The sequence below is a fragment of the Hippopotamus amphibius genome, chromosome X (genome assembly GCF_030028045.1).
Source record: "Hippopotamus amphibius kiboko isolate mHipAmp2 chromosome X, mHipAmp2.hap2, whole genome shotgun sequence".
Lineage (NCBI taxonomy): Eukaryota > Metazoa > Chordata > Mammalia > Artiodactyla > Hippopotamidae > Hippopotamus > Hippopotamus amphibius.
In genome coordinates this window covers 110,458,180-110,483,688 of record NC_080203.1, presented here as the reverse complement: position 1 = coordinate 110,483,688, position 25,509 = coordinate 110,458,180, and the positions used below count along the sequence as shown (strand labels likewise).

General features: G+C 36.8%; 1 protein-coding gene and 1 non-coding gene across 2 annotated transcripts in view; one reads left to right on the top strand and one right to left on the bottom strand.

Annotated features, from left to right (window-relative positions):
• IL1RAPL1 (interleukin 1 receptor accessory protein like 1) overlaps window positions 1–25,509 on the top strand; it is a 626,403-nt gene that overhangs the window by 550,362 nt on the left and 50,532 nt on the right. The window lies entirely within an intron of this gene.
• On the bottom strand, window positions 4,350–4,422 carry TRNAE-CUC (transfer RNA glutamic acid (anticodon CUC)). The gene has a single exon. It is a non-coding gene; the product is annotated as a tRNA-Glu (tRNA).

Below are 25,509 nucleotides of genomic sequence, written 5' to 3'. Positions count from 1 at the left end.
GACTTCTCACTTCCTCAACTGTTACCACCCTGGTCTGAGGCACTTCTTGTTACTCATCTACTCAAAAGCTCCCCATTTTACACTGTGAGCAACGGTCCTTCCAGTGGCTTACAAGACCCTACCCAGGTGAACTCTCCACCCCCTACATGACTCCATCTCTACCCGTCTCTGTCTTCCTTATTCCACACCAGCCCTTTAGCCTCCTTCCTATTTCTCTAACATGCTAGGCACTCGTCCTTCTTAGGGCTTTGTACTCACTGCTCCTCTGCCTGCAGTGCCCCTCCATAACACATCCACCTGGCTAACTCCTTCACCTCCTTCAAGTCTTTTTGCAAATGTCAACATTTCAGTACATCCTATCTTGATCCCTATTTAAAATTGTAGACTCGCCCTACTGCCAGCATTCCTGGATTCTACTTTTTCTCCTTTTCCCTTATATCTAATCACCTTTGAACATGCTGTATAATTTTTGTCCATTTCCTATCATCCTGCGCTAGGATACAAGTCCCATGGGGGCTAAAAGTGTTGCTTTGTTCTTTTACATATCCCAAGCACCAAGAGCAGTGCCTGGCACATACAAGTAACTCAATAAATATATAAACTGCTAAATGCATACATAATCATTGAAAAAAATCATAATATATAACAATAAAAATTCAAGTATTCACAACAGATAGTAACAATGTCAAATGATTTGTTAAACATTTTTAATTTAGGGGAGTGATTTTTTTTTTACAGGTAGTATTTGTTTTAAATTATTCTTATTAACATTTTAAAAGATTGATTTTTATATAATTAAAGATGGGTGACTTCCCTGGCAGTCCAGTGGTTAGGACTCCACGCTTCCACTGCAGGGGGGGCATGGGTTTGATCCCTGATCGGGGAACTAAGATCCTGCATGGCCAAAAAACAAAAAAAAATAGATGATGACATTCTATATTAAGCAAGTTTCAAAGAAATAATAGTTACATTTGTCAGAGAGTTCTAAAGAAAATTTTCACATGGAAAATTAAGCATGTAAAGCAATTGCATCTTCATGATTTAATTAATAAAATGTCCAAAAGAGATGAACTTAGTTGTAGATCTAAGTGCCTCGCAACAAAAACCATTTTTCACAATGGCAGCAAAAGCAAGAACTTTGAAAGATTTTTCTCCAAATTCTTGGATCTTGTTATTTCTTCCTAAAGTACCATCATGTATTTAGCTATGCATGCTTCCTGGAAGCAAGCAGTCAGGAGTCCTTTTCATCTTTAGTTTATAGAACCTCCTGCTCTATGGGTATGTTCTGCCCCATGTTCTGCTTTCTCCACTGCAGAGGTTTTGATCATATCAGATTGCTCTTAAAATGAAGATGATTAGAGGGTGAAAACCAGTAATAACTTTGGGGGGGAAAGTAGAAGGTTCCTTGAGGCATTGAATGCTAACCAAGTTAGTTAAAGCTATTATTGATACTTATTCAGAATTTCATATTAAAGCATTGAAAATCTTGAAGAATGATGATTGTGGAGTCACTGCTAACAACATAATGACAATAGAATATGTTAGGTGCTAAAAAAAATAATGAAATAGACCTAGATTGCAACTCCTGACTCAAATAACTATAATAGTTTTTTGATAATCACCATTCTCAGAATACAATTTAGGTAGAAATAAAAGCAAGAGTTAGATGCAATATGGAAGAGGCCTAATAGGACCTAGAAACCAAAGTTAAGTTGAAAATTATAGTTCTTAATGTAATTGTTTTGCAGAAGCCTTTTATGAAAAATATAAACCATGAAATAAAATTTGTATGGAGTCCTTACTGAAACCTCATTTTTATACACTCACTATTTTGATGATTTACACTTCTAATTTTACATCTTTAGTTGAGTGTGCCCTAAGCAAAATTATGAAAACATGTTTCTCATTAGAGTACTTGGAATCCCCTGCATATAACTTATCCTAATCAATGAATAGGAATTTCCTTTCTGCATTGAGTACTGCTGCTACTCCATAATCTATATTGTACTTGTATATTAAAAATGCTTCAGCACAAATAGAGAAGGAATTATTAATTCTTTAGTCATTAAAATAGCCTAATCAAGTCTCACAATTCCCACTCATAAAAACAGAAAAATTATCAGAGTAAAATCACTACAGAATATCTCCTCAAATTATAAGAGCAAGAAAATTGTAAATTTTCAGGCAAATATGTTTTTAGTATCATTCAACTGTTTTGCATAAAGCACTTAATGTTACGAGGAAAATTGTAATCTGAACAATTTGCATAATAACTTACCATGTTAAAGATACGCTATAGCGGTGTTTCTTCAACTTTCCACACCAGCAGACCTGAGAGTGGAGCCAATTTGGGCTTTTTATGCTTATTTCAACATTAACACTCTTTAAGATAATCTGTCATTGGAAGCTTACTGTTACACTGGTTAATGAGTGAGATCTAATTACATTGAATCTCTCAATTAAAAAAAATTAGGCTAACACACATTTCAGGACTTCTCTGATGAGGTGTCACAATATTTTGATTCAACAGACTTATAGAAAATTATGAGGATATGAATAGCAAGAGATTGTTTTTGTTTTTCAATTCTTAGGATGTTGGTCAGAAAGATTTCGAAGCATAGATACCTAAAATGATGCCAAGCGGTGGAAAAGAGCAACTTTTTCAGGCTTTTGGTGGATACTTTTAAAAGTTTATCTTCTTTCAATAGGTCAAGTCACCCAGGATCCAGTGATAGATGTAAAGGGTCTATGATACAATGGTTAGTCTTCCTTGCTGCCTCAGTGAAAAATAAAAAGGCTTTATCATTAAGAAAAAATGACTGATAGAGTTCTATATTTAGAACTTATGGTATAATCTTGAATTTGTCAACCAACTAAGAATCCCACACAACTCATAATCCTCATGAACTCTTCACCCAACACTCAATATTCATTTTCACTGTAGTGTACTTATCATGAGTAATACAAATATTCATAGCTTTGCTTTACAGTTGTTGATAAGGGGACTCATTTTGTGGAGAAAATCTTATTTGGGTTTCTACTCTTTCTTACTGTATTACTTAAGATAATGATAACTCTTCTAATGCAGGGGAAAAAATTCCCTGGAGCTTAATAGAATAGAAGTTCATTTTTGGATCACATGAAACAAAGCCCATTAGGGGCAGGGATTGTTGGTAGAGTGCTCTGTTCTATGCAGTCATTTAGGGCCCCAGGAATGTAGAGACTCTGTCACATTTAGTGCACAGCTTCCACATTCACCTTGGGTATTGAAATCCTGGATGGATGTTAGAGAAACAAGTGAGTTGTTTAGGGAGGAATAGAATGAATAGGTCAGGCCAGGGAGTTTCATTGAGCACTTCTGCCCATTTTCCATTGCCCAAACTCAGTCATATGGCTATACTTAATTGCAAGGGTGGCTGGTAATGTTACTTGGCTGTCTGCCTAGAAGAAAAGCTATACAATGTTGGTGAATGGCTAACCAGTCTCTGCCACAGTCATGTTTTATTTGTTTTGTTTTGTTTTGTTTTGTTTTTGCTGTTTGTCTCCATAAAGATAATTAACAATTCTGTATAAAGTTTGAAAATTCTTCCCTGTGCCATAAATCATACATATGTGCAACAGTGGGCTTTTAAAGTCACTTCTCATTTTGATAGTAGTATGTCTAAAAGATGGAAATTTCAACCACAGTTTACAAAATTTATGATTTTTACCACTGTGTTGAGCTCCTTGAAAAAATCAAAAGGTGAATTCTTTGAGATGGTGTCTTTTGTGAAGGACACAGCAGCTGAGGATTTTGGGGTAAAAAGTAGCTCCAATGAAGGCTACCGTACTTCACCTCTATCTTTTATGATGTGGCCCTTTCATTGTACATATCCTTCTGGTTACTTTTTCAATTGATTTCATGCTCACTAAAAAATATATACCTTGTGGAAAAATTTCTCAGCAACTGTTTTCCATCAAATAAGTTTTCACAGGTCTTCATAGGAATCATTCTAAATATTGAAAATCAAAGACTTTATTAAATACCAAGTCATCTAGAGATTTAGTACAGCCCTTTTTGTAGCCTGTAATAAATCTATAAGGTAAATAATAGAAGCAATCTAAATCTAGCAACAAATTGTTCTACGATGTGTACTTTAAAAGATGTCCCTTGTTACTATTGGTAAATAGAGGCACATATTTTTTTCAACTTGGCTACCTCCTTTCGGCTCAAAACAGATTCTAGCATCTTTACAATCCAAGTTTTCAACCAAATTTTCTCTTATAAGGAATTCACCTTCCAAAATGATACTTTATCATATTCTTTTTTTTTTTTTTTTGGCTGTACCACATGGCTTGTGGAATCTTAGTTCTCCGACCAGGGATTGAACCTGGGTCCTCAGCAGTGAGAGTGCAGAGTCCTAACCACTGGACCACCAGGGAATTCCCAAGATGAATTTTTATTTGTTTTTTTTTTTAATAGCCAAAATTCTCTTTTTAAATGGAAAACAAAAAAAGAACTCATTGGTTTTTTCTTTAAATGTGCATGATTGATTTCAAAATGCCAATGAAGGGCAATGGTTTCATGGAACATAGCCTCATGGTTTTTTTTATGTGCCAGATGCTAAAATGGAGGCTCATTTACATCACCAAATTAAAAATCATATTTGAAATAAGAAACTAAGTACAGCGTATACAGTTAGATGCACTGCTGTTTATTACTGAGTGGAATAGTTTTGGTTTGAAATTTCACGTCTGTCACAACCTCTCATCATTTCAGATTGTTCTTTCTCATTTATCTTGCGTATGTTCACCAGTTTCACATTTATACTTCAAACTTCCTATTTTTATCCATGACCCGTTTCAAAATATATGTTACACTTTACTGTAAAGATATCTATTCAAAGAGGTTGAGTACACCCCTTTTTATAATAATAAGTACCAAAACTAACATAAAAATCTTCATGAATATGCGTTGGTGGAATAAGCTATGATCCACACATTAGAGTACTCTAGCTTTTGGAATGACAAAATAGAGCTACTTATACTGATATAATGTAACTTGTACTTTGTGAAGGATATATGTGTATGTGTTCATACACATACATGTGTGTATACTACACATGCAAGTTTATATTTGTATAAATTTACACATACATATTCATATGTTTGTATATGCATAATATTAGTTGAGAAACGTGCAGAAGAAACTGTTTTAGTTGTAACCTCTGGAAGATTGAAGCCAAAGCATGAAATGTGGGTAGGAGCTCTTTGCTCTTTATCTTATACCTTTCTTTTTTTTTGACAAATGTGCAAAGTAATTTATTTAAAGATGAATAATTTTTTCAAAGAAGAAAACAAAAAAATAAACTACACAAAATTTCACGTTTTATACAAAAAATCACTCAAAATAGATCATAAGTCCTAGTGTAAAATATAAGCCTTTTAGAGAAAAAAGAGAAGGAAATTTTGGGGACTTAGGGCCTTGTGACAAGTTCTTGGGCAGGACACCAAATTCATGAGCCATAAAAGAAAAACATCAGCACATTGGGATTTATCAAAATTAAAAAGTTTTGTTCTGCAATAATACTGTTAAGAGAATTGAAAAGACAAGCTACTGACAGAGAAAATATTGGACACCCCAAATATCACAAAGAACCTGTATCTAGAACATATAAAAGACTCTCAAAACTCCACACTAGAAAAATAAGCAAAATGAATAATGTTCAACAACAATAGTCATTAAGGAAATGCAAATTAAGAACATGATGATGTATCACTGCCTATTAAATTTAATAACTATGTAAAAAGTTTAGATGTAAAATACTGGCAATGCAAAATGGATGAGAATGGAGAGAAACTGGATCTCTCACGTGCTAATGGTGTAAAATGGTACATCCCTCTGGAAATTAGTTGGTAATCTTATACCTTTCGTAACTGTTTAATTTTTTTACCATGACCGTCTGATTTGGCATGTCATTTCTTCCATAAATGTGTATATATATACATATATACATACATATGGGATACACATATGCATCCTATATATACAACCTTGCAGCACCTATCATTAAAGAAGTTTTAATATATCCAAGGAATAAGAATATTAAAGATGGAGGAAAACTTTGGAAATTACTTCATAGTGTTTAAATTCTGCTTTTCTTCCCCTGTTCTACCACTCTCTATCCCATTTACCAGCTAAATTCATTGCCACCTGAGAGTTAAGGGAAGCAGCTTCTCGAATCAATGACAAACTTGTAACTGGGGAGTGAGGCCATAGCCGTAAATCAGCTAGCATGCATTGAAACTAAATACCAGAAGTTAGAAACGGTTGCAAAACAGCCCCAGCCCACTCCCTCTCATGCAGCCAGGCTATAGTAATTGAAGTACAAAGAGTGAAGAACTTTTTGAATAAGGCAGCGCTTACTCTGGAAGAAGACAGTACTAACCGAAAACCTGATTGGAACTAAAATTAGGTAAGGGTTCCTACTACTTCCATCAAATTCATTCTGCCGCAGGAAAAAGATGATGATTTGATCCTAATTATGCTTACAGTGTTTCAATAGCCTCCAGAGAAAATGCCTGTTTTCCAAAATACAGATCATTAAATTATATTGCACTGTTTAGCAACTGCTACCACTGAGAAATAAAGGCTTATCCACTTATCCCAACTTTACTTGGTTTTAGCCATCCCAGGACTGCAGTCCATAGTTTTCTCATAAATTCTGCCCACCCTTTAGAGCCAAACCTACCTGCTAGTCTTGGAGGGGCTCCTAGGACACAAGTTCTCGGCACATGGGTCTGCAAACCTTCATGGTTACTCTGATCCCTCAAGATAGCTCAGGTTCCAGCTGGGATTGGGCATTGCACTCACTCTGGAGGCTCCATCCACTGCCTCTAGTATCCCAGATTTGTTTATTTCTGTCACAGCAGATAAAACCCAGAGGTTCCAAAACCTGCTATGCACCTGAGTCATCAGGAAAGCTTATTACATAAATAATTCATTGATTTCTGGGCTACAATGACACACAGCCAGGTTTGAAATCCCTTCTCTCGGTTCATTGCTCCTGAGTCCTGTGTACTGGAGCACCGCCAAGGCAGCCTCCGTGCTAGCTTCCTCCTCTTGACAAAGGGCTTCCTACATTCCATCGTGTGTAACCACCACATAAGCTGCCTTCTGTTCCTTAACTCCCAGTTTCCTTTGTATGAACTATTCAAATCAACTCATTAAAAATAGTATAAAAGATGCCAGCACCAATAGAATAACCGTCAAGCTTTTGCTTTAGGCCAGATTTCCCTCTGTTCCTCTAACTCCCTGAGGAAGGTCTAAGCTTCCAGACTCTTTCTTAATTCAGGGTAAGAGTCCTACTTTCCCAAATGGCCGTGAGCAGGGAGTGAGGGGTTGTCACCGTTAGTATCCACTGAAAGACTTTTTAGTCCAAACAAAACTTGAGTCTTCACAAGCTCTGAGGTTTAGGTTTCTATGAATCTCCTCTAGGAAGTCTCATTCAGATGGATGTGTTATATTCATGTAGATTTTAAGAAGGGGGCTTCTGTTTCCTAAGAGTTACCCAAAAGATTATTATATACACTCTTAGGAATGAATAGGAGGCCCAGATTCAAGTTAAAATCTTCACTTAAGAGCTTTGAGTTTGATGGTTTGATTTATAATGTGAGCTGCAACATGTATGAAAATCTTCCTCAGTTATCTTACAATTCACATAGAAGGATATGATTTTTTTTAAGTAGAAAGGAGATGAGTCCAATACCAGTATAATGTATCTTAAAAGATTTTAGCCTGTAGCCAGTGAAGATTTGGGAAATTTTTCATTAATTGTGTGTGACTATTAATGCCATTTCAAAGAGTTTGCTAGACATAGAAAGCCTTTATTAAGTGATTTTACACATACCTCATACTCCTACAGATTTGAAACATAATGTAGGGAGAGAATCCATCAGGCAGTTACAAGTTTCTGCACTGATCTAGGTATAGTTGTTCATAGGTTCTGAAAGTGTTAAATATAATATTGTGGCTTTGATTACATATCACATTTTCTTTTCTCACTCAAATGTGGTCTAATATAGTTGCGTAGATTTGCCTTCTAATTTACCTGCCTTAGACTCTCACTTAAGTATACAATTACTTTTTCAGTCTTGAGAAGAATATGTTACTGTAAGTAGTTCGTGAAAATAGGGCAGCATTTTATAGCTGTCTCGCATTGAAGGTTTTTTGTTTGTTATCTTGTTTGCTTATTTGTTTGTGAATGAGCGTAAAGTGAATCCTCATAGAACAAGGAAAAATATCTTGTGTCTCCTTATGGATTTAATCTCTGAAACTTTTACACTATCACTAATGATGTCCCAGGAGTCCTTGGAGCTAAAATAAGAGGGTGTACAGTTCATAAATTTTTATTTAGATGTGACCGTGCTTGCATATAAGTTTACAATCTGATAAAGAGACAAGGATATAAAAAAGACGTAATGAACTTGAAGAAATGGATTGAATTTAGACTATATCTTTAGGATATAGCAAGGGCTTATATGGCCACTTGGGAAGATGAGGGGGGGAAATGATAGAAATACGTGAGAATATTTTTCTGGATGGGTAGATCAAGTCTAAGTTCTAAAAGACATCCATAGAATGATAAAGATAGCGAGTTGAAGTGAGATTAGAGATGGGAAAAACTTGAGCAAAGATGATGACAAGAGAGGGTGTGTCTAAAGAAGAAATTCCTCAGAACAAGGCAAAGCAGTAGAGAGCCTTCACTTCTGGGGACAGCACCGCTCTCTCATCTTTTGGATGGATTAACCTTGAGTTCAGCAGTGCTTTTGGAGACTAATACAGAATGAAGGGAAACAAGACAATCTACTAAATCAAAAACCTTGGAAAAATTGGGTGTGTGTGGAAAGATAAATGATGGTGTGAAAATTACATGGACTCTTGTTAGCAGAAGACTAGTTCTGTTTTATCAAGAGATACTTTTCAGCATGGTACCTAGTAGGCACCATATTTGTTAGGACTGTGTACCATTATTTTACTAGTACTAACACCCACCATTCTCTGTGCTAATTTACATTGCACTAAGTGCTTTACATAACTTGTTCATACATTTAATCCTCATAATAAACCTAGGAGTTAAATATTTTTACACTCAGTCTTACAAAAGGGAGAGTTAAAATGTTTGAGAGGTTCAATGACATAACATGCTTAAGGTCAAGGAGATAATAAATGGTAGAGTCCTATGTGGATATAGATTTAGCTGACTCAGGGACCTGGCTTCCAACTACTACATTTATGCTTTAGAACAGGGTTTATAAATTGGTGACCAGAGCACCAAAATCAGCCTGGGGACCTGCTTTGTTCAGCCTACATAGTGTATTTTCAGAGAAACTGAATGTGCCTTTTTATAGGGGATGAACTGTTAACTGGAGTCACCATGCGTCATTGCCTTAAATCATCTTGATATCAGTTTCTAATTTAAGGTTGCAGGTCAGGTAATCCCCTACTTTACCTAATACTCATTGATATGTGTGTGTGTGTGTGTGTGTGTATAGACACAATACATATTTTAAGAAAGGTCCATTATTTATGCTAAAGAATGCAAAGAGGAAATATTTGGGGAAAATATTACAGCATTCTTTATGTATCCAGGGACATTGATTTTGCAACCTTGAGGTGACAAATTTCGAAAGATTCCTTCTTTCTGATTTCACATCTTGCTCTCCATGAATAGACACAGCCAGAGGGATTCCGTTCTGTAATCTCCATCCACATTCCTCTGGCAAGCAATTAATGCATCAACCTAGGTGTTAATTTGTTGGCAGACAGACATTTAAAAAAGAGGTGATGGGTACTTCCCTGGTGGTACACTGGCTAAGACTGTGCGCTCCCAAAGCAGGGGGCCCGGATTCAATCTCTGGTCAGGGAACTAGATCCCACATGCAGCAACTAAGAGATTGCATGCTGCAACTAAAGATCCCGCACATGGCAACGAAGATCCCACATCCCTCAACTAAGCCCCAGGGGCAGCCAAATAAATAAATGAATATTAAAAAAGAGGTTGTGAATGCTGTCCCAATGGCCTACCTACCCAGGAACATAGGAGAAACCATAACCACAGTGAATTCAGTGTCAGTTTCTTGTCTCAAATATGTATTTCCAACTATCGTGGTAATATTTCATTGATATTCTATTGTGACTATATTTGTCTTAGTTTTCATTATTCTCCATTATGAAACTGCATTTTGTTTTCAAAATAAGGACATTGTGAGGGAAGTAGCTGGGTTTTTTTTTGTTTGTTTGTTTTTTTAAGTGATTTATTTATTTATTTATTTATTGGCTGCATTGGGTCTTCGTTGCTGCGCACGGCTTTCTCTAGTTGCACTGAGCGAGGGCTACTCTTTGTTGCCATGTGTGGGCTTCTCATTGCTGTGGCTTTTCTTGATGCAGAGCACAGGCTCTAGGCATGCAGGCTTCAGTAGTTGTGGCACATGGGCTCAGTAGTTGTGGAATGCAGGCTCTAGAGCGCAGGCTCAGTAGTTGTGGCGCAGGGGCTTAGTTGCTCCACAGCATGTAGGATCTTCCCAGGCCAGGGATCAAACCCTAGTCCCCTGCATCAACAGGTGGATTCTTAACCACTGCGCCACCAGGGAAGCCCTGTTTTTTAAAAATTCATTTTGTCTTTCCCAAAAGCTGGTAAACCCATTAATATTCAAATATTTGTAAAAGTATTTTATTTTCCTAAAAATCAATGTCTGTTAACTAGAGAAAGAATGGTTGAAAATTCATTTGATAAGAACACTGTTTTTAATATAGATTAACTGGTTTTCACATAAAACAATTTTAAAATGGATTTATTAAATTCCATCTAAATATTATGAGAATAGAACCTCACAAATGATATCTTAATATCTTAAACAGAATAGCTTATTTTGTTTAAACCTTTTGCTATTATATTGTCATCAGATAAAACATCAATGTTTCAGTTATTGCTTTTCAAATTCCCAGTAGGTCAATCATGTTTGTTTTGACAAACAACTCTAGATTTTCATTTCTATTAACTCAAATAGACAAAAAAGACACCTGCAAGCAGCACAAATCCCCTAACACCTTCCTGTCAGATTATAGCTCATATATAAATTAACATTTTCTAGTATTGTATTTTAACCAGATAACAGATTTTTAACCCAGGATTCTTGGGTATATGAATGAATTTCAGTGGGCCTTAAAATTGTAAACACACTAAATATTTTCATGGTGGGGGCAAGGACTCTATCTTTCATCAGTTCTTCGAGTTATCTGTAAACCGAAAAAGAAAAAAAAAAGTTACAGTTAACTTGGAAGAAAGAAATTAGAGATTATTAGGATGAGTGTGGTCATTGAAAAGTCCCTGTCACCTAATTCGAATAAGAGCTAGTTGTGTGAATTAGGCTGCTATTATTCACTCTCAGCATTTCATAGTAGAGAAATGTCTTTTCTGAGCATGTTTATTTATTCTTTAGCTTCCCAATAAGGATTTATTGACTGCCTGCTGTGTGTTAGGTAATGTTCACCAAAAGAGGGAAGTCAGAAGAATGAGCAGTTTGGGGAGAAAGATGGCAAGTCTAATTGCTGACATGTTGAGTGTGAGATGCTTGTGGGAGATCCAAGTGAAGATGTTCATGCAAGAGAAAGGCTCAAGCCAAAGACTTAGATTTGGAGATCAGTAAAATGTGGGTGGTAAAGACATTAAGGTCATTGGTATATATGAAGCCAACCACGCATGCATAGTGTGAGAAGAGGGCTAACAAGAACAGCCAACATAAAATATGTATACATACATACATATATTTATACATATAAATTTATTTGCGGGATTTGGTTTACACAATTATGAATGTCAACTACGCAGTCTTCACATGGCTATCTCTGCATCTAATGCTAAAGTCTGAAGTTCACAGGCAGGAAGTCAGCAAGGGAAGATAATGCATGAGATAGAACCCAAAGAGCACAAGCTGGACTTGCAGTCCACGAGGCAAGCTGTCAGATGAGGAGGGCATGAGCAGGCTTGAACTCCATTAGGATGGACGGAAACCCATGTCAAGTTCTTGTTGCCTTTGATCTTACCAGAAAGAATGATCCGGAGTCTTTTATCATAGCGCTAAACGCACACCGCTGGTCCAGGAGTTGGAGACACTGGCGGAAGATCCAGGGGAAAAGAGCAATTTCAGGCCCAACTGCTCCTCCATCTCAATGAATTGAGTCGGCATATCAGTAACAATGGACATACACGCACAGACACACACATACTCACACCCTCAAATGGCTGCTACTTCCTTTCCATCCTTCCACTAATGTGAAAGAGTCTCTCTTATAGCTTACCCTAACTGGACACATACAAGAAAATGAAATTCTGGGAAATGCAGTTCAGCCTAGTCAAGTCAGCATATTACAAAGCTATCACAGTATGCAGTCTCAAAGAGAGCAAGCCATGATTGGTGCTAGGGTTAAGGAGTCTGGTGATCATTGTGCTTCATGAACGTACTGGCACTCAGAGGATAAGTGAAGGAAATAATGTAGACATCAAAGGGTGGGATAAAAAATCAGCTTGTTTATCTTCACAACTGTTCCAAGGGCATTGCTCTTATGTATGTATACAAATACTCAATTTACCTCTCTAGTTCCCCCATCCCAAATAGCCATTCCTAATATTAAAAGGAAGTGTGTCCACTTTCCACTTTTTTAAAAAATGTCATCATATATTCTACTTTGGGGTAGCACAGCAGATCATACACCACTTTCCTCCACTACCTCTTTTCTCAGATCAATGACTATTTTCATTAATTCAAGATGGTGTTTGATTCAGAAGGTACATCCTATCAGCAAAACTTGCCACTAACTTTTCAACACAGGGTATTCCAACAGCTAGCTCCAAGGAGTTAATATGTTATAAAACATCATCCAGATAGGGACAAATGGCTTTATTCTTTTCTCTATCTTAGGCTGTGTAAAAGTAGCCGGTGTTTCCTGGAAAAGATTTAGAAGTAATTGCTATATTTTACCTATATCAATTAGGTGTACTAAAGGGCATTCTCTATGAGATTCAAGTGTTAGGGGGGAAAAAAGCAAACTTATTAATATAACTCCAGATAGAACACCCATCATGTGAATGATTCCAGAAATATGTGGAGGAAGTATTCATCTTTATGGAATGGCACAAGTGGTTATTTTCCTAAAGACAAGGATATTCAGTTATTTTAATTTACTTCTATAACTTTCCACTAGAGAGTTCCTCATATTAGAACATAAATTATAAATCACAGATTAATAGTGATAGGCACAAAAATAGACTTCAGAAAATCATATACCTTCTTTAGGTAAGAAAGCTGTAAAGATAGTCTCAAGCAATAACCTTTATTAGATGCTGACACATCTCAGATGCTACTTTACAATCTCTTTTATTGAAGACATCCTGACGGTTATAAACCTTCTAGACTGGTGTCTCATAAGCCTTGCATAAGGCAGTTATGATTAAAAATCATGTGGAAAACCTCCCAATAGCTCACAGAAAAACAACTAGTCTGTCTGATATTGGGGTACGTGTGTGAGTTTTAATAAGACGTTGGTTTAGTTTAAGGGCCAGGAGTAAAGATAACACCATGACAGAGAATTGAGTTATAGAAAGTGAGATTGGGAACCCCAAAAGAAAGGAAAAAATTAAGAATAATGTCGTAGCTTCTCAGTAAATTTCAGGTTTAGAGACAATAAAAATACTTTTAAGCACAGGGGAAAAAATGTCTCCTTGAACCTAAGGTTCTGTGATCAGGAAAGAGGCATGAAAGTTAGAATAGCACGGTTACTTTCAACTGATTTTAAAGACACCAATAGTAGAATAGACTGAAAAGGGAGATACAGGTTCCCAAGAGAAATAACGTGCCTTTTTCAAGAATGAAAAGAACTGAAAGAAATAGCTCTTTCACAGACTGGAAATGAAAATAACACTGAATTATTTTTTAAGTACTGAAAATATCTATGAATGCTATTAACTTCTGAAACTTTTCCTGATTAACTCAGCACAGAACATGCCCTCCCATTTTGAACTTCAATTGTTCAAACTGCTATCAGTTCTCCTTCTGTCAAACGTGGACCAAAAAAACCAAGCTTCGTAGTATATTTTAGGCTCAGAAGCTGTCAGAAGCATTTTACTAAGCCACTATGGAGGAGAGACAAGCAGAGGAAAGCACTATATGAAACACCAGCAGTTACACTGAGTACTTTTAATATAACACTGACCAACAAAAGCCCTTCTGGGCAGGATCGAAGAAAACACAAAACAGTGAGTTCACTGAATGTTCATTTACATTTTAAATAATAAACATCATGCATGAGCTACCATTATGTCTTACACTGGCCATGTTTTATAGGCTTATAAAACTTCCTGAAGAATATTTCATTAATCTTGAAAGCCACGTAAACCTCAGGATTATGGTTTATATTTTTTAAAAGATAAGAAAAGCAGGCTTTATGCATATCCACATTATCTCTTAAGAGAGTTAGGAAACTTAGGGAGAGGGTGTTTCATTAAAATGCAGATATAGCAAAGTGTAATTGGAATTGGAACTCTTAGTGCAACCAGTCCATTTAAGAAGCAACAAAAACAAAACATCATTTTTAAGTCACAAGGTACTATATGTGTTTTAGAACAGGTACTATTGGGACTTCCCTGGCAGTCCAGTGGTTGTGACGCCACACTTCCACTGCAGGGGGCACAGCCCACACAAACAAACAAACAAAAGTAGGACAGATGCTATTGATTGTATTATCCCTAAGTAAATTACTTATAGTTTTCCTCCAGTTAAAGCTAAATCCTGTCTTAAAAGGAGACTCATTCTTAATGTCATATTTTCCTTCTCAAAGAGAGCATTTGTAGTTTCTGTTTCTGCATTTCGTATATAGGTATTGTGGGAAGTTAGAGGATTAGCAAGAGATAAATGTGGTTCTTGTCTTTATCCCTAAGTAGATCAAATTAGTTGGTATAGTGGTATGAATTTTATCCTACCACACTGCAACCTGAGAGACAAGATGAAAAAAGTACTTTCTAGAGGTACTGGTTGGATAACAAAGGTACCCCAAAATACAATGTCTTCAGTGTATTTTGTGTATTTCTCTCATCAAATAGAACAGTACAGAGAAGTGCAGACTGGTGGACGATTCTGTTTCATTATGTCATTCAGGGACCCGGGTCCCTTACATCTTATTGCTCTACCATTTTGTCTTCATATATATGACAGAAACCAGTTCACTGACACATCTGCTTTCCAGCCTAGAAGAAAGGGAAAAAGAAAGTCCAGGGATGAGGCTTCATCATAAAGGAGATGAATGGGAAATTGTACACATCACTTACTCACACATCTCATTGACCTGATCTCTGTCATTTGGCCGTATCTACCTGCAAAGGAAACTAGGAAATATAGTCTGTACCTGGGTAGCCATGTGCCCAACTAAAACTTTGGGGGTTATATTACTAAAAGGAAGAAGGATAATAGACACTGGGAGGCATTTATTGGTCTCTACCTCAATAGGTGTCAGCCAGGGTTTGGAGATGACAGATTAAGCACAAAAAAGATGAAGCCATTATCAGGACAGACTATTCAAGAGCATGGCAACCTAAGTGTAACACACTTGAAGAAGCTGTTGGGGACATTTCAATACCCTTCACCACCTCAACTAATATCCCTTCATTTCCTCCTCCTTTCATTTTTCTTTCCCTCTCATTCCTCCTTTTCATATTGCCATTTTTCATCTCCCTCTGTTATTTTCTTTCTTGCTTCAGTTCCTTTTGATACTGAGTTCTAAAGAATTTGCTGATCAGTGGCCACAGATAAATGCTTTATGTATGTTAATGGCTGATTTATATATACTTGGAGACTGAGAATGGAATAATTTGCTTTAAAAATGTGAGACTCAGGAAGGACAAGAAAGCACAAGAGTTAAAAGAATCAATGAGGAATTTAGGACAGTGGCTATGTAATTAATGGAACAAAAATAAAAGGAGATGTCTTATCAAGATGCAGTCACAGAAATTTGAGATTAGTAAGTCCTCCGCAACAAAAACCTAAAAATGTCTGCATTACCAAAAAAAGTCTACTTTGTGGATGACTGAAAATAATTTTAGAAATGAATAAAATTATAAGCAGTTCCGATGTCTTTGGCAGAAAGCAAACCATCCTCTTTTTCAGCCGATGGGGAAAAATGGCCCTCTTCCCTATACATTTAAAAATGGCTAGGATGGTGAATTTTATGTGTATTTTAACACAATAAAAAATATCCCCCCAAATCATCCTACTTCCTCTCCATCATCACCAAGAGTTTCTGAATAACCTTTTGGAGCAAATCCATTCCCTGGCAGTTAAACATTTTCCACTGAGCAGTTATCAGTTTCCTAATTCTTTAATACCCATTTTCTCAGCACTCAGGTGTAACATCACACCTCCCAGGGGTGAGGTCATCAGGTGGTACCAGATGTTTACTGATTCCTGATGAGTCCCCCTCTTCAGCTTGATGTCCATTAATTGTTCTAGATGCTTTCAGGGAGGAAGAAATTATCCTCTACCTCTCTAGGTTCTTCTGGCTGGTCTAAGAATTAAATTGACGTAACACAGATTACCAGGAGAAAATCAAACAAAAGTAAAATGACATGTATACAGAAGAGAGACCCAAGAAAACTGAGTAACTCGCAAAAATGGTCAAAGCCCTCACCTTAAATACCATCTTCAGCTAAAGACAAAAGAGGATGTTGGGGATAGTGGTTTGGGACTTGAAAGGGGAGGCAGGCAATTCATATGGGGATGGAAAAGCAAAAGTTTTGTAAACCAATGTTTGCTGGGCCAGGCAGAGACAATGGGAACAGAGTTGACTCTGATCTTTATGTTCTGCCTAGAATCTGCCCCACCACACCTCGCCTGTATTCTTTGCAGCTATCTCTGGTGACAGCTCTAGTCCAGGAACAGGCCCTCTATCTAAATTCTTTTAGGCAGTTAGGGGGAAAGTCAGAGTTTCTTGCTAAGTCTTTTGGGCCTTGATTATTTTCAGCTCATAATAATCCACATGCCAAAAAGACATTTGGGGGTGGCAAGTTTTGCTCCCCTATAATGCCAGAAACTTTTGGATCATGCACCTAGAAGGCATCAAGAGCTACCATTTGAGCTCTTACAAGAATCTCTGAACTATCTAAAAACAATGCAGTAATAATATTCCCATTGTGTAGACCCTTTCGTTTCAAGTGTGTGAGATTTCCTCTCCATATGCCACTGCCGTGTTCCTCTTTCCTGTGCCACTGCCTTCCTTCCTCTAACTGATGTGGGAAATATCCCCAATAATTCATTCAGATTCCACTATGCAGCCCTCAGGTTCCTGAAGGGCATAATTTGGCCCAACTTGATACATGAACTACAAGTCATCGCTTATAGAAAAGTTTAAGTCCCATCATAATAGTAATGCTAGTAATAGTAATGATGGGTAAGTTTGTGAGCACTCACTCACCGTGGGTGCTGTGCATGTACCTTAACTCATTTAACTCCAGGTTATCTGCAGTTACTTAAATTCCCTTGCAATCTGCTAGCCAGCCAAATAAGTTGTTTTGTTCTTAAAATCTACAGAAATACGTTGTACGATAGTATAAAATACATTTTCATAAGGAAATCTGACACTACAGTTGAATTATGGTTAGCAAATTTAAAAGTGCATGTCTTGTTTATCTGTGATTTTGTTCCCTTGCAGTTTGAGCAGACGTTGTTACATCCTGCAGGAATAACATCCTCAACTATGAGCTTAATATAACCTATCCCTTCCATTTCTTTCCTTTCTTTTGGGACCCTTAGAACTCTCTGGTTAGATACTGGCAACTATTACGTGCCATGGGTCCTAATACTTATTTGGGTAAAATGTGTTGAGCAAGTTCCAGGGGATTGTGTGTGTGTGTGTGTGTGTGTGTGTGTCTGTGTCTGTGTCTGTGTCTGTGTGTGTATGTCTATGTGTGTGTGACAGAGACAGAGACAGGGAGAGAGATTCTTCATTTCTGAATAAAACTTTCTGAAAGAGGAGCCATTCAGTATAACTAATGACAAAAGATAAATATGTTTTGTAAACCACTTTGCTTTTATCTTAAATGGAGAGTCTTTGGCAAAACATTTATCTTTACCGTGACCATAGAGTAATTTTAATATCCATGATTAATGATGTAAATGAAATTAACCACCCCCCACTATTCAACATCTTGTTTAAGAACAAAATGCTCACTATTTCCTAATTCCAACTAGTAAGATTTCTGGATGCTGATGCTTTTTAATTAGGGAAGAAATTTCCTTTTAATTGAAAAAAAAAAGCAGATTTTTGTTTTTTTTTCCAATAAGTTATAGAGTGTCCTCTAGTGGAGAGAGAATCTCTGCTCTCAGCAGTTTTAGGAATGGCCAAGTGATACCTAATTAGAAGAAGGTTGCACTAAATAGCAAGTGTCCCTACTGCTGATTGGAATCTGCGGGTTAAAGAGAAAATGTATTATTTTTCCTCTAAAGCCCCCTCACGTTGTGGCCTACTTGAAAGCCTGCCGTATGACAAGCATTGTTCTCATTTTAGATAGCAAATGATTTTTTATGATCAATTTTAGAGTGCTTCCTTCGGAACCTGGTAAGATTGAGCTGACAGTGCACCTTTCTGCCAAAAAGGCAGCAGAGGCATTTAGTGCAATTTACTGAAGCTTTTACAGATATCAACTTGAGACAGCAAGAATACCATTATCTTCAGGACTCCAGCCCTGGCTGACTGATGTATCTGATGTGTGTGGCTCCCTAGGCCATAGCTTAAATTTTTCTGTTATTATTTGAAGGAAAGCAAAGAAACAAAATCGAGGGGGAAATTAAATTAATGTGTCTCTTTTCTATAACGTGGAATTCTAATGCGAATTTCCTGTATTTCTGGTTAAGTAGAGTAAATAGTATGAACGTTATTACTTGGGTATCAGAGATTAGACTGGAGGTGTTTTTTCAATATATAAATAGAAGAGGATAAGGGAGAGCTTTGGTGCTTGACTCTCTAAATCACATGTTAGGCTTCCCTTATCAGAAATTGCATGTTACAGCGAATTAGAGAGCAAAAGATAGAAAAGATGGATACTTTCTCTTGATAACAAGTTAAATAGTTTGGACTTAAAGATAAAATTATATTGCTGATTCTTCTATTTGAAAAAAAGAAAGAGGCATAAGGAGAGTTCTTAAATCCTTCAGTAGTCGAACAAATGTCAGGGACATAATGTGTACATATAAATATCATGCGTGTGACCTATTTGAATGGTAATAAAAGCAGTAAGGCTAGCGTTGTATTCCTATTAACAGATCATTTTTAGAAAAACGTACAATCACGACTTTCATACAGATACTAAAATGAACACATGTTAAAGAATTTGTGATCATATGATACGAAGGGAACAGGCAGATGTTATGACCAATTCAAAGGTGAAGTCAAAATAGTATATTAAACAGAAGAAAGGAATGCTGAGATAAATTCCAAGTAGAGACAAAACTGATTTTCCCCTGGGTTGAGGGGGGAGCGAGGCTAGGGCAGCAGATGGAGAATTAAGTCGAATGGCTAAAAGACATGAGAGAATTTACATATCAGTTACCTACAGAGAGTTACAAAGAATTGAAAATAGCTGAAATACAGTGAAAGGGCTAAAATCTGATAACTCAGAATGGTTTGCAATAGATAAATGAGTAGTTTTCCACTGAAACACAAATATTTTTCCTACATTCCTTTGGAAAGCTAGTATATTTCTGCAGCCTGGATTGCCTCATCAGTGACCCAGTTGTACAACCTACTTCTTGTCTATTATTATGAACCCTCTTTCCTAGCCACCCTGTCCTTACTTCCTGCTTAAGTGCCCTGACGGAAAGTTTTTCAATCTTGTTGCTTTTCTCAGCCCCAACTCCAATTTAAACAGAGTCCAAGGTAAAAAGAAATTGTTCCAGACGGTTAACTGCAACCACTTTGCATGAAAATCACCTGGGAGTGTTTGTTAAAAATGAAAATCCCTGGAACGCTCCACACTTGCTGAGTCAAAATCTGGGTTTGGGGGGAGTGGGAGTAAGATTTTTTGGCAGTAAGTTCGAGACTCACTGGCTTAAGTAAAGAAAAAAATAGAACATCTGAAGCCATATTTATCTAAACTGAATGATATTGTATAAGATATGAGTGTATACTACCAAATGTAAAATAGATAGCTAGTGGGAAGCTGCTGCATAACACAGGGAGATCAACTCGATGATGAGTGATGACTTAGAGGGCTGGGACAGGGAGGGTGGGAAGGAGTCGCGGGAGGGAGGGCATGTAAGGATATATGTATAAATGCAGCTGATTCACTTTGTTGTACAGCAAAAACTGGCACAACAATGTGAAGCAATTATATTCCAATAAAGAGCTGAAGAAAAAAAAACAATGAAACAAAAGATATGAGTGTATAAAATAAACTCTGGCCTGAAAGTTAGTGGAAATTTGCAAGAAGAAACAAGGTTAATGTAGCATTAGGAGTTGTAATACTAATAACCTTTCCTCTAGTTGCTATCAAAATCTGGCTATGGGGAATTCCCTGGTGGCCCAGTGGTTAGGACTCTGCTTCACTGCAGGGGACACGGGTTCGATCCCTGGTCAGGGAACTAAGATCCCGCATGCCACATGGTGCAGCCAAAAACAAAAACAAAAAACACCTGGCTATGATTATTTTCAAGTTGAATATCTGGAATATTAATCTATTAATGACTTTTCTAGGCACAATGCTGTGTCCTTATATTGTTTTTCCTCTTTAATTGAAAGCATACTCATATACATTAGATAACAAACACAATAAAAATTCGTGATCATTCTCTGTCTTAATTTTCTTCGTATTTTCTGTTCTACTGAAGTTTTGCTAATTATATATTTAGATCTGTCAATCATGAACTTTCTTGTTATTTCTAGGCTCTAATTCTAAGAAAATATTTTTTTCTCTACAGATGTGTAAAATAATATATTTTTCCTAGATAGTATATATATTTTATAATATTTAACTCTTTAATAAATCCCAATTTTTTGTTGTATCATGTGAAACTAATTTTTGTTTCCAGATCATAATTCAGTTCTGATAACACATTGCCTGGAGTTAAGCCTGGTACAATTTCTGAGCATTTATATTAACTTCTTGCTTAAAATATTTTTACTTTTAAACATTTGAAAACAACTCACTTTTTCTTAAAAAGCATAAGCCTTCAATAATTTATTCAATTCCTGTAAATTCTCAACTCAAATTATAAATACATCACAGGGCCTATAACACAACAGTGGGGAAATAAGCAATTTAGGTATGATATTATATAATTACATTCTGTGGTCTAATAAAAGCCCTTTTATCTTGATAGTGTTTTTATAATTTTGAACAACAGTGGTTATTAATAAAATAATTATATGTGATAATAAATTTTTGGTTTAATATTAATAGTAAGAACCACAAAAATACTACTTCCCATTCACTGGAATGGCTATAATAAAAAAAACAAGCAACAAGTGTTGGGAAACATGTGCAGAAATTGCAACTCTCATACATTCCTGTGAGAATGTAAAATAGTACAGCCACTTTGGAAAACAGTTTGGCAATTCCTCAAAGATTTAACATAGAATTATCTTATAAGGTAGCAGTTCCATTCCTAGGTATATAACCAAGAGAAATGAAAACGTATGTCCACATAAAAATTTGTACTACAGTGTTCAAAGCAGCTTTGTTGGTGATAGTCAAAAGAGTGAAAACAACCCAAATGTCCATCAACTGATGACTGGATACACAAAATGTGGTCTATCCATACAATGAAAGTATTATTTAGCCATAAAGAGGAATGAAGTATTGATATATGCTGCAACATGGATGAACCTTGAAAACGTTAAGCTAATCAAAAGAAGGCAGAAACCAAAAGCTGCATACTGTCTGATTGCATTTATATGAGATATCCAGAAGAGACAAATTCATAAAGACAGAAAGTAGAAGTAGGTGCGCGGTTGCCAAGGCCTGGGGGTTTGGGAGAAGTGACTAGTGACTGCTAATTGGTTCAGAATTTCTTTCTGGGGTGATGAAAGTCTTGTATAGATGATTGTGCTGCTGGTTGCACAGTTCTGTGAATATACTGAAAACCATTGAATTGTACATTTTAAGTAGGTGAATTGAGGACATGTAAAATATATCTCAATAAAGGTATTAAAAATATACATGCAACATGTTTGAAAAACAATTTTATTGAAAGTGATGTGCTGGTAAATGTTTAACAGTTGGCTCTCCAAGTGTCATTCTTAGAATGACATCACCATGTGGGTGGCTGATATTTTCATTTATATTGGCAAATAAGAGTGAAACATTGGAGATGTATGTGAGAATGTCATTTGTTCATCAGTGATGTAAACAAATTCTTTGCTGACTTGGATTATAATTTTGGGGTGCCAGAGGAGTTTTTTATGTTTGTGTATTACCAGTGTAACAGCTATAGACACGACACTTTTAAGTTTAATCTGCATTATTAATCTTTGCTCCATATTGTCTTAAGTATAGACGATCAACAAAAAAGTAAATCATAGCCTGATTTGTAGCATTTGGCAATTTATGGGTAAATACTCTCGCCATGGCTGATTGCTAGCTGCCAGCATAACCTCACTTAATGTGCATTTGGGAAGAGATGTGCAGTAATACACTATTATATGGTATTTCTGCCATACAGATACCATAGGTGAATAACACAGCAAAATAAATAGGCTTAGAGTTTGGGGCATCTATTACCTTAGTTTTTAATATAGTATATTTAAGTTTCTATAATTTAATTTTTAATAATGACTATGTTTAACAACCTGCTTACAGAATTTCTAAAAAATGTAATAGTTGATTCTTAACAGGCTGGTATGAACCAGCTCCAACCCACAAGAGAATTAACATCCAAATGAGGAGGCTCTGCATGTTGAAGACTAGTTTACAAGATAGACTTGGCCTGTTGAGATAGGCTCTAGACATGTAACCTTTAATTAATGAAGCTTTGAAAAAAGGAACCAAGGGAAAATGCAAGTACAAGAGATATTAAGCAGGTTATTAGTTAATTTGAAATTATTTATTGAGTTGCTAATATATTCAAGACACTGTAATGGGTCCTAGTAATATACAAAAGTAGTTACAGATATAATTTCTGCCTTTGGGGAGTGAATACCCTAGTGGCTCGACTAGACATGCAAGCAAAGCAACTATTGTAAGGAATATATTGTGATGAAGTACAGATATGTTCCAAGGGCTATAGAGGAGACAAGACAGAGTGATTCACTATTCCTAGAAAAGCCAAGTCAGTCTTTTGGAAGAGGTGCTATTTGAGTTGGGGCTTAATCGGTGAAGAGTAGTTACTACATGGAAATGAGGATGAGGAGAATTTAAAGCAAAGAATTAACATTAAAAAACATGAGAATATGAAATAGATCATGGACGGTCTTACTCATAAAACTCAGATGCTAAGATCCTGTTATGTAACTGGCATGTCCTGCTTCATCAGCCTGAAGTACAAACAGTCGTATTATTTTTATTTTCCTAATTACTGTTTCCTAATTGCCTAATTAACTTTCTAAACAAAATTTGCTAGTTATATTTTCCTAATTTTCCTAATTGTGCTTATGAATCTCTCTCTACCCTTCTTGAGTGGAGGTCCATCATCTCTCCCTAGGCTCCACCCTGCCCCATGATTTTCTATCCACTCCTGGTTTTTATTCAGCCTGAGGGGAGGGGATGATAGTTCTTTATTTCCTCTTTCAAACACAGGTAATCCACACTTGGGGTCCAAGGTCACAGCTCCTAACAGACACTCATGTGATTAGCCATCATTTCCCAAATGAAAAGTACTAGATGGACTCAGCTTCCCTCCCCAACACTTAGGCAGCCGGGAAGCGTCAGGTGAGCCTGGCATCACCTGGCCTTCTCTCAGGATTGGCCGCTCTGGGCTCCTAGTGTCCTTTCCTGAGAAACGGAGCTATGCATGAGAATGCAAGTGGTACCTTTTGTCAGCCACACAAATAGGTATCATCAAGAGAAACAATTCAAAAATCTCTTCACAGAACAGATCTCTACTCAAGTTGACTTTCTATCATGATTGTCTGTCTCTCTCCCCTACATACACACACAGTGATGTAGGTAAATTATGAAAATAACAAATATATATTTTTACCCTATCAGGCTTCCTTGTAATCTCTGCTTTGAGAGGCTTCGTATTATCACATTGATAAAAGCGCAGTGACCTGTAGTCACTGCTGTCACCTGTGCTTTGTCCTTTTAAGAAATTATGTGAAAATAATCCTATCTTTGTAGTGACTGCTCCTTATATGGTCCCAAAGTATTGTAAAATTCTCAATCCTTCTTGATTCTTTCTGATCCAATCCCAGTTTTGCAAATACAATAAGAGTGATTTCCTTTTTTTTTTAAGCTCTTTATTGGAATATAGTTGCTTTACACTGTTGTGCCAGTTTTTGCTGTACAACAAAGTGAATAGCTGTATCTATACATATATCCCCATATCCCCTGCCTCCTGAGACTCCCTCCCACCCTCCCTATCCCAGCCCTCTAAATCATCACACATCATCGAGTTGATCTCCCTGTGTTATGCAGCAGCTTCCCACTAGCTATCTGTTTTACATTTGGTAGTGTATATATGTCAATGCTCACTTCATCCCAGCTTCCCCTTCGCCCCCCGCCCCCGTGTCCTCAAGTCCTTTCTCTATATCTGCATCTTTATTCTTGCCCTGTCACTGGGTTCATCAGTACCATGTTTTTAGATTCCATATATATAAGTTAGCATACGGTATTTGTTTTTCTCTTTCTGACTTACTTAGCTCTGTATGACAGTCTCTAGGTCCATCTACCTCACTACAAATAACTCAATTTCATTCCTTTTTGTGCCTGAGTAATATTCCATTGTATATATGTGCCACATCTTCTTTATCCATTCATCTGTTGATGGGCATTTAGGTTGCTTCCATGACCTGGATATTGTAAATAGTGCTGCAGTGAACATTATGGTACATGTTTCCTTTTGGATTATGGTTTTCTCAGGTTATATGCCCAGTAGTGGAATTTCTGGGTCATATGGTAGTTCTATTTTTAGTTTTTTAAGGAACCAGTGATTTCTTTAGACTGCAGATGTGCTTCTGTCAGTCTGCTACTTGAAACCTTTCTCCACCTTAGCATTGCCCTTAAATGGAAGTCCCAAATCTTCAACATGGGAGACCGGGAAGATTAAGGCTGCCACTGCTCTGGCATCTTCAGTGCCCTATTCTCCCCCAAATCCTCCCCCCTCCTGTACCACCCACAGCCTTCCTCCAGAGTTCTCTGGCATTCTCTCACTCATGCTCTTTCCTCTCTACCTGGAGTGCTTTTCTATTTTTCCCTCCACCTTCTTTTATTCCTTCCATGAATTCCACTCTCTGACCCACAGCAAGCCCAACCCAAGTCTGGGTCGAGT